The sequence below is a fragment of the Arachis duranensis genome, chromosome 4, assembly GCF_000817695.3.
Source record: "Arachis duranensis cultivar V14167 chromosome 4, aradu.V14167.gnm2.J7QH, whole genome shotgun sequence".
Taxonomy (NCBI): domain Eukaryota; kingdom Viridiplantae; phylum Streptophyta; class Magnoliopsida; order Fabales; family Fabaceae; genus Arachis; species Arachis duranensis.
In genome coordinates, this window is record NC_029775.3 from 68,166,546 (window position 1) to 68,177,045 (window position 10,500).

The following is a 10,500-nucleotide window of genomic DNA, read 5'->3' on the forward strand; positions in this document are numbered from 1 at the left end:
TAAATCCCTAATTTCTAAAAAATCCTAATCCTAAATTAAATTCTAATCCTAATCCTAAGAGAGAGGAGAGAGCCTCTCTCACTAAAAACTACATCTAAAACTTAAAATTGTGAATTATGAAAAGCATCTTGAGTCTCTGCATGTTCCCTGACTTTAATCTGTGTTTCTGGGCCGAAAACTGGGTTGAAATCCGGCCCAGAATCTCTGCCAGCGACTTTTGTAATTCTGCAGATCACGCACGTGACGCAGACGCGTCATTCGGCGTTTTTCTTTTCCATGCGGGCGCGTCGTCCATGCCTCTGCGTCGCTTCTGCTTTTCCAATCCGCGCGTCCGCATCACTCATGCGGCCGCGTCACTGCGAATTCCTTTCTTCCGCGCGGTCGTGTCGCTGATGCGTACGCGTCACTTCCTGCTGGCCATCTCCTCAATTTCTTGTGTTCCTTCCATTTTTGCAAGCTTCCTTCCCAATCTCTCACTCACTCATGCCCTATAAATCCTGAAACACTTAACACACAGATCAAGGCATCGAATGGTAATAAGAGAGGATTAAGATTAGTTAAATTAAGACCAAAGAAGCATGTTTTCAATCATGTAATAATTTTAGGAAGGAAATATAAATGCATGCTAATTATATGAATAAGTGGGTAAAGACCATGATAAACCACACAATTAAACACATTGTAAACCATAAATAGTGGTTTATCAGTGACAAACGCAAAAGGATCAATGGATCTTATTCTGACATGATCGAGAACCAACAGACGATTAGCTGTGCTGTGACAGAGCATTTGGACCATTTTCACTAAGAGGATGGGAAGTAGCCATTGACAACGGTGACACCCTACACACAGCTTGCCATGGAAGAAACTTTGCACTTTTGAAAGTGAGGAAGCATTATGTTATAGAAATTCAGAAGACAAAACATCTCCAAAACTCCAACATATTCTCCATTATTGAGTAACAATTATTTATTTTATGCCCTTTCACTTTTTACAATTGAACTTGAAAAACACTATTGTTGGCATCCTGACTAAGAATAATAAGATAACCATAGCTTGCTTCAAACCAACAATCTCCGTGGGATTCGACCCTTACTCACGTAAGGTATTACTTGGACGACCCAGTGCACTTGCTGGTTAGTTGTGTGGATTGCAAAAGTATGATTGCAATTTCGTGCACCATCATCCATAAACACCTCGATGAACCTCTCAATCATGTCCGAAAATATGGAGAGCATGCACCTTTGGAATGTTGCAGGTGCATTGCACAGTCCAAAGGGCATCCTCCTGTAAGCAAAAACACCACATGGACTAGTAAATGAAGTTTTCTCCTGGTCTTTTGGGTCTACAACTATTTGGTTGTAACCCGAATAACCGTCAAAAAAGCAGTAGTATTCGTGTCTAGCCAGCCTCTCGAGCATTTGGTCCATGAATGGTAGGGGGAAGTGGTCCTTCCTGGTGGCTTCATTGAACTTCTTGTAGTCAATGCACATGCGCCAACCGATCACTATTCTTGTTAGTATCAGCTCATTCTTCTCATTTGGTACAACAGTGATTCCTCCTTTCTTTGGAACTACTTGTACTGGGCTCACCCAAGGGCTGTCTGAGATGGGGTAGATCACCCCAGCTTGCCACAACTTCAACACTTCCTTCTGGACTTCCTCATTCATGGTTGGATTCAACCTTCTTTGTTGTTGCCTTGAAGGCTTGGCACCCTCCTCAAGTAGGATCTTGTGCATACACATTGAAGGGTTGATCCCTTTTAAGTCTGTGAGTGTCCAGCCTATAGCATCCTTATGTTGTTTTAGCACTTGGATGAGCTCCTCTTCTTGCTCCTTGCTCAAGCTTGAATTGATGATCACTGGGTAGGTGTTGTTGTCACCTAGATATGCATATTTCAAGCTTGGAGGTAGGGTTTTTAGCTCTAGTTTCGGTGCTTCTTCTTCATTGTTGTCTTTGTGGTTTATCATGATTGAACTTGCCATGGTTCCTTGTGGTAGTTCTTCACGTGGTGCTTGTTGCTCCAATTCCATACTTCCTTCATATTGCTCTTCTTCCAAAACTCCTTGGACTATTTGTTCTATGGTGTCCACCATCATGCATTCTCCTATTGCTTCCTTGGGATAACTCATTGCCTTGAAGGCATAGAAGACTATCTTTTCCTCATGTAATCTCAAGACTAGTTCTCCTTTTTGCACATCAATGATGGCTCCAGCAGTAGCTAAGAATGGCCTTCCTAGGATAATTGAAGTGTTTGCCTTTTCTTCCATATCCAGCACAACAAAGTCAGCTGGGAAGATAAATTCTCCCACCTTCACCAATAAATCTTCCACCACTCCATGTGGAAACATGAATGTTCTGTCAGCTACTTGGAGTGCCATTCTTGTTGGTTTAGCTTCCTCAATTCTCATCCTTCTCATCATGTTCAAGGACATGAGATTGATGCTAGCTTCTAAGTTACACAAGGCCTTTTCAATAGTGACATTCCCTATGATGCAGGGGATTCGGAAACTTCCTGGGTCCTTCATTTTTTGGGGGAGTTTCTTTTGTATGATGGCACTACATTCCTCAGTTAGAACTACGGTCTCCTTTTCACCCAGTTTCTTTTTCTTGTCATGAGCTCCTTCAAGAACTTTGCATAGAGGGGCATTTGCAAATGGTATGGTATGTTGATTTGGAGCTTTTTGAAGATTTCCAAAAATCTAGAGAACTGGCTGTCCTTCCCATCCTTCCTTAGCCTTTGTGGGTATGGTGCCCTTGGTACATAAGGCTTCAAGATTGGCTTTGGTGAAGACGGGCTAGGGGCCTTTTCTTTCTTCCTATTTTCAGGCTTTTCTGCAGCTTCTTCTTCGTTGTTTTCCTGGTTTTGGGTGACTTCTTCTATCACTTTTCCACTTCTAAGTGTGATGGCCTTACATTCCCCTCTTGGGTTGGCCATGGTGTCACTTGGAAATGTGTGTGTAGGCATTGGGATTTGCTTGGATAAAAACCCCACTTGTGCTTCCAGCTTTGAGATTGCTGCACCTTGGTTCTTCAAATTCGACCTGTATTCTTCTTGGTTGGCATCTATCTTCTTTTTAGCTTGTGCTTGCCTTTCCAAGAGGGTGGAAATGGCTCCTGTGAGCTGTGATGATAGTTGTGCTATTGCGGGCTCTACTCTCTCAAAGTTACCCTTGATTTCACACAGTTGTGAGGTTGGGGTTAGTGTGTCTTGATGGTGGTGTGTTTGCTGGTTGGAAGGATATGATGTGTGAGGTGGATTGTGGTAAGGTCTGTTGTTATTTGAGTGATGGTTGGAGTTGTGATTCTGGTATTGATTGGCTTGGTATGGTTTGTTGTGCTCTTGGTTGTGATTTTGTTGGTTCAGCCGCCCAAAATTTGGGTGGTTCTTCCATCCTAGGTTATATGTCTTAGAGTTAGGGTCATATGGTGGTCGAGGGGGGTTATGCACATAGTTTGCTTGCTCACATTCAACTTCTGGTTCATTTTCTTCTTGGGGTGGTGCTTGAGCGTGGACAACTGCAACTTGATTATTTTTCATTTTCTTGGTTAAGGCTGCCAATTGTGTTGTAATTGCCTTGTTTTGTGCCAACAGGGCATCCATAGAATTGAGTTCCAGCACCCCCTTCTTTTGGCCTCTTTATGAAGCATAGAAGTAGTCATTCTCAGCTATAGTTTCAATGACATCTATGGCTTCCTCAATGGTCTTCTTCTTGTTGAGTGAACCCCTTGAAGAGTGGTCCATAGCCTTCTTCGATTCATAGGTTAATCCGTCATAGAAAATGTGGAACTGCACCCACTCATTAAACATATCCGGTGGGCATTTCCTTGTTAGATCTTTAAACCTCTCCCATGCCTCATAGAGTGTTTCACCATCTAGCTGTCTAAAGGTTTGTACCTCAGCTCTTAGCCTGTTGATCCTCTGTAGAGGGTAAAATCTCGCTAGAAACTTGCTCACAACATCCTCCCATGTGGTTAGGCTCTCCTTGGGAAATGATTCTAACCACTTTGTTGCCTTATCTCTGAGTGAGAAAGGGAACATAAGTAGTTTGTAGGTGTCAGGGTGTACACCATTGGACTTTACAGTATCGCATATCCCCAAGAATATGTTGAGATATTGATTTGGATCTTCTTGAGCACCTCCTCCATATGAGCAGTTATTCTGGACTAATGTGATGAGTTGAGGTTTCAACTCAAAGTTGTTGGCATGGATTGTTGGCTTGAGGATGCTGTTGCCAAAATTTCCTAGATTTGGGTTGATATAGGAGCCTAAGAATCTCCTCTCTTGCCCATCTTGATTTTCAGCTCCTCCTCCAACATCTTTGTGCACTTCATCTTCCATGGTGGTTGTTAGATCTTCTTCTACTGGTTCTTCTCCAACTATACCCTTGTCTCTAGCCTCCCTCCTTAATCTAAGGAAGGTTCTCTCAGGTTTACTATCAAAAGAGGATGAAGTCTCTCCTCTTCTACCTGTCATACAGCCAACACACAGCAAGAAAAGAGCAAGTGAAGAAATCTCCTTAGTTAAAATTAGTGATTAGCTTGAGTGATGTAATTAATCAAACAGTTAAAAGAGTGAAAGTATAAACAATGAATAGCTAAAGAAATCTCAGAAAGATAAGAAAGAAAAACAGAGATTATAAAGGAATTTAAAGGTTACACTAGGAAATGAATAAAGAAAAATAAAAAAATGCTAAATCTAGCTCTCCAACTGGTTTAATCATTGTCAAATTCAAACCAATCCCCGGCAACGGCGTCATAAAACATTATGGGCTGAATTCACTACCCTTCCCCAATAATATTGATGAATCTGCTCTTGGCAAGCGCACCAAAATTATCGTCAAATATTAACCCACAGTGGAGTGGGATTGTATCCACAGAGATTGGTAGATTTGAGCAATTTTAATCAATCGGTGAATTAGTCAAGCTCAACAGAATAAGTTATGTGTGCAGAATTATAAATGGCAGAAACATAAATGACAAAGGAAATGAAAGAAAGCAATAAAATGCAGAAATGGAAATAACAAGAATGTAAAGGGGAATGGGATTTTGCATAATGTAAGTAAAGCTATAAAAGAATGGGAGAGATAAGAATGGGAGAATTCATTGAGATCAGGAGATATTGTCTCTTTGGATTAATTCCAGCTCATATCCTCTTCAATCATGCAACTCATTGAACTCTTAGCAATCATGATTGATTGAGCCCCAATCCCTTGGTGACTCAATCTCTCAGATCTTGATCAATAGTCAATTCCTTGGTCTAATTGCTCATGAAGAGAGATATGCTTGGTCCCTGATTATACCACACATCATCATAGGTCCAGGTAGAGGGAGGATTGTATGTCACCATATCCAAACACCAAAACCCAGATTCTACTCAAGTGTGAGAAGGGATTTCTAGCATGGTTTCATGTTTCCTTTTCCAAGGTTCCCATGAAACCCATTTTTCATTCAATCTCTTTTCCAAGTTAATTGAACACTAAGCATTAAAATTGAAATTCCTTCTAACAAATCAAAGAGAAGATGAAGAGAAGAAGAAATTCACTATCATTAATCCATCAAGTACAATAGAGCTCCCTTTCTCAATGAGAGGGAATTTAGCTACTCATAGCTCAAAGAGAAAGTACAAAAGATGAAAGAGATGAAGTGTGAAAACTAAAGGTGAAATCCCCCAAAAACTAAACTCTGTGACTTGCTAACCCCATTTCCAATATATCCAAGGGTATTTATACTACTCCTAGATCTAGAAAATAAAAGAAAATTAAAAAGTGAAAAGAAAATTACATTCTGGAGGAAAAAAGAAACTCAACAAACGTGATCTTCCAGCTGGCGTGTTTCTGGCGTGTCATGCTCCTTCTGTTTCTGATTTGGCGTGCCACGCCTCTTTATTCATGTGGCACGCCGTCCTCTATTTCACCCTTCGCGTGCCACGCCTTCGAGCCTAAGTGGCACGCCCAGGACATTTTAAAAGGCAAGGTAGCCTGGCATGCCACGCCTTCGAACCAAAGTGGCACACCCAAGGCATTTTACAAGGGAAAAGCAGCCTGGCGTGCCACGCCCAAAGTGGCATGCCCATGGTCACTTCCCTTATCTCTATGCTTCTGGAGATTTGTACCAGCGTGGCACGCCCTTCTTAAATATTCATCCCCTTGCCGGCGTGCCACGCCTCGTCATCCAAGTGGCACGCTTGAGTTCATTGGCTCCTCTTCTTCCTCTCTGGAAAATACTACCAGCGTGCCACGCCATGATACTGGCATGTCACGCCCTTCATTCGCTTCATCTTCTTGCTGGCGTGCCACGCCTGATCTCCCAAGTGGCACGCCTGAGTTCACTGGCCCTTTAATTCCTCTTCTAAAAAAGACTACTAGCGTGCCACGCCATGAGACTGGCATGTCACGCCCTTCATTTGCCATGGTCCCAGAGGTTGGCGTGCCACGCCTGGATGTTCAAGTGGCACGCCAAAGTGAGATAATTAAGTTGGCGTGCCACGCCTTCGATATCAAGTGGCACGCCCAGCTTTATTTGGCCTCGTTAGGTGCTGGTGTGCCACGCTTTGTTGCTCAAGTGGCACGCCTTAGTGGGACTTCTTGAGCTGGCGTGCCACGCCTTCGATACCAAGTGGCACGCCCAGCTTTTGCATTGTCTCCTTGTTCACTGGCGTGCCACACCTCGTTGCTCAAGTGGCACGCCCATTCAATTGTGGGTCTTATAGGCTTGGCATGCCACGCCTTGGTTCTCAAGTGGCACGCCCAAGTGAACTCTGGGCTTGGCGTGCCACGCCTTCGACACAAAGTGGCACGCTATAGTGATGGCTCTTTTAGTAACGAGTTCACGTGCCACGCCCTGCTCTTGGTGTGCCACGCCCCTTTGATGGTTTTCAATTTTGCTCTCTGGAATGTTGTACCAGCGTGCCACGTCCAGCTTCTGGCGTGCCACACCAATACATTTTTGTGGCGTTTGTTCCAAGTGGCACACCTGCTTCACACGCCCCACTTGTTTTGTTGTTTTCTTTCCCATTTTTGATGTCTTCTCCACCTGAAATCCAGCACAAACTCATTTCAAAGCAATGTACTACGATATTCATCAATTAAGGTATGAATTGCAATGATCAAATGAGATTATGCCTCTTCTATGGTCCTTTTTATGATAGAAAAAGGGTAGTTGATGTAAGTCATCAGATCTTCTGATGGAAGTCCCTGAAACTTGCAGTTCTGCTGCATTAGAGAAATTAATTGAGGCTTAAGCTCAAAGTTGTTTGCTCCAATGGTAGGAATTGAGATGCTTCTTCCATAAAAGTTGGAAGTTGGTGCAGCATAGTCACCAAGCATCTTCCTTGCATTGTTGTTATTATTTTTGGCTGCCATGTCTTTTTCTTTTCAAAAACTTCTGTTAGGTCCTCTCCAGAGAGTTGTGCTTTAGCTTCTCTTAGCTTCCTCTTCAGAGTCCATTCAGATTCAGGATCAGCTTCAACAAGAATGCTTTTATCTTTGTTCCTACTTATACGAAAGAGAAAAAAACAATGAAAGTATGGAATCCTCTATGTCACAGTATAAAGATTCCTTGATGTGTAAGAAGAAAAGAAAAATAGAAGGATGAGGTAGAGAGAGGAATTCGAACTTATAGAGAGGGAGGGGGTCCGAATTATTAAAGGAGGATAAGTGTTAGTGATTTAATAGAAAGAGATGAGAGAGAAGAGAAATTTGAAATTAAAAAAAAAGAAATCAAATAAAATTAGAATTTAAAACAATTAGTTAATTAAAAAGATTTTGGAAAAAGTGGTTAGTAATTTTCGAAAATTAGAGAGAGAGAAAGTTAAATTTTTAAAATCAAACAAAAAGTCAAGTAGTTAATTGAAAAAGATTTAAAAATCAATTTTGAAAAGATAGGAAGTTAGAAAAGATTTTGAAATTGAATTTTAAAAAGTTATGATTGAAAATTTATTTTGAAAAAGATTTGAAAAGGAAATTAAAAAGATTTGATTTTTGAAATTAAAGTTGATTACTTGACAAACAAGAAACTAAAAGATATGATTCTATAATTTAAAGATTGAACCTTTCTTAACAAAAAAGTAAAAAACTTGAAATTTTTTAATCAAACCTTAATTGTTAGCAAGGTTTTCGAAAATATGAAATAAAAATAAGAAAAATATTTTGAAAATCAATTTTTAAAATTTTCAAAAAATAAAAAATGAAAAAGATTTGATTTTTGAAAAAGTTTTGAAAGGATAGGATTTTTAAATTGAAATTTTGACTTAACTAACAAGAAACAACTAAATTTTAAAAATTTTTGACTAAGTCAACCCAAAAATTCAAAATTTATGAGAGAAATGAGGGAAAGATATTCTTTATTTTTGAATTTTAATGAAGAAAGAGAAAAACAACAAAATAACTCAAGACATGAAAATTCAAGATCAAAACAATGAAAACAGCAAGAACATCGTTGAATGTCAAGATGAACACCAAGAACACTTTGAAGATCATAATGAACATCAATAACTTATTTTTGAAAAATTTTTAAGAAAAGAAACACATGCAAGACACCAAATTTAGAAATTTTTAATGCTTAGACACTAACAAACTAAAAATTCATATGAAAAACAAGAAAAGACACAAGACAAGAAATCACAAGATCAAACCAAGACAATCATCAAGAACAACTTGAAGATCATGAAGAACACCATGCATGAGTTTTCGAAAAAAAAACTTTTTAGGAAAATTAAAAATATGCAATTGACACCAAACTTAAAATTTGACACCAGACTCAAACAAGAAACACAAAATTATTTTTGTTTTTATGATTTTATTAATTTTTTTAATTTTTCAAAAAAAATTTTGAAAAAGAAAATAAAGAAATTCAAAATTTTTAATACAAATTCCAAGAATCATGCAATGTTAGTCTAAAGCTTCAGTCTAAAAAAAAAGATTAGACATGGCTAGCCAAGCATCAGCAAGTCATTACATACAATAGCCAAATTGATGAGAATCAACTAGCTCCTGTGATGATAAAACCATCATCTGAAACTCTAGAATTCATTCTTAAAAATTCTGAAGAACAAAATAAAAAGAAAATTACCTAATCTAAGCAACAAAATAAACCGTCAGTTGTCCAAACTCGAACAATCCCCGGCAATGGCACCAAAAACTTGGTACACGAAATTGTGAGTTCACACTTTTCTCACAACTCCGCGCAGCTGACCAGCAAGTGCACTGGGTCGTCCAAGTAATACCTTACGTGAGTAAGGGTCGATCCCACAGAGATTATCGGCTTGAAGCAAGCTATAGTCATCTTGTAAATCTCAGTCAGGCGGATTCAAATGGTTATGAGGTTTGGATAATTAAAAGAGAAATAAAACATAAAATAGGATAGAGATACTTAAGCAATTCATTCGTGGGAATTTCAAATAAGCGTGTGGAGATGCTTTGTTCCCTCTGAGCCTCTGCTTTCCTATTGTCCTCATTCAATGGCAAGCTGTATATTGGTGGATCACCGTTGTTGATAGGCAAAATTGTGATTTACACTTTTTATAACTCGAACAATTCTTAGTAATGGCTCCAAAAACTTGGTGCACACTACTATGGTTCACTCACATTCTTCACAACTTCACACAACTCTCCAGCAAGTGCACTGGGTCATCCAAGTAATAAACCTTACGTGAGTAAGGGTCGATCCCACGGAGATTGTTGGTATGAAACAAGCTATGGTCATCTTATAAATCTCAGTTAGGCGAATTCAAATGGTTATAATAGTTTTCGAAAATAATAATAAATAAAGCAAAAGATAGATGAAAGAGATACTTATGTAGATCCTAGGTGGAAATTTCAGATAAGTGTATGGAGATCCTTTGTTCCTTCTGAATCTCTGCTTTCCTACTGTCTTCCTCCAAGCATTCTTACTCCTTTCTATGGCAAGCTGTATGTAGGACATCACCGTTGTCAATGGCTACTTCCCATCCTCTCAGTGAAAATGGTCCAAATGCTCTGTCACAGCACGGCTAATCATCTGTCGGTTCTCGATCATGTCGGAATAGAATCCATTGATTCTTTTGCGTCTGTCACTATGCCCAATGATGAGCGGATAATTTATACGCTTTTTGGCATTGTTTTTATATAGTTTTTAGTAAGTTTAAGCTACTTTTAGGGATGTTTTCACTAGTTTTTATGATAAATTCACATTTCTGGACTTTACTATGAGTTTGTGTGTTTTTCTGTGATTTCAGGTAAATTCTGACTGAAATTGAGGGATTTGAGCAAAACTCTGAAGAAGGCTGACAAAAGGACTGCTGATGCTGTTGGAATCTGACCTCCCTGCACTCGAAATGGATTTTCTGGAGCTACAAAACTCCAATTGGCGCGCTCTCAACGGCTTTGGAAAGTAGACATCCAGAGCTTTCCAGCAATATATAATAGTCCATACTTTATTCGAAGATTGATGACGTAACTTGGCGTTGAACGCCAAGTTCACGCTGCTGTCTGGAGTTAAACGCCAGAAAAACGTCATGAT

The 10,500-nt window shown here is 39.6% G+C and overlaps 1 non-coding gene across 1 annotated transcript; it reads left to right on the forward strand.

Moving 5' to 3' along the window:
- The first annotated feature begins 3,805 nt into the window (after positions 1-3,805).
- LOC127747357 (small nucleolar RNA R71) lies at positions 3,806-3,913 on the forward strand. The gene has a single exon (XR_008009157.1). It is a non-coding gene; the product is annotated as a small nucleolar RNA R71 (small nucleolar RNA).
- Positions 3,914-10,500: the final 6,587 nt, after the last annotated feature.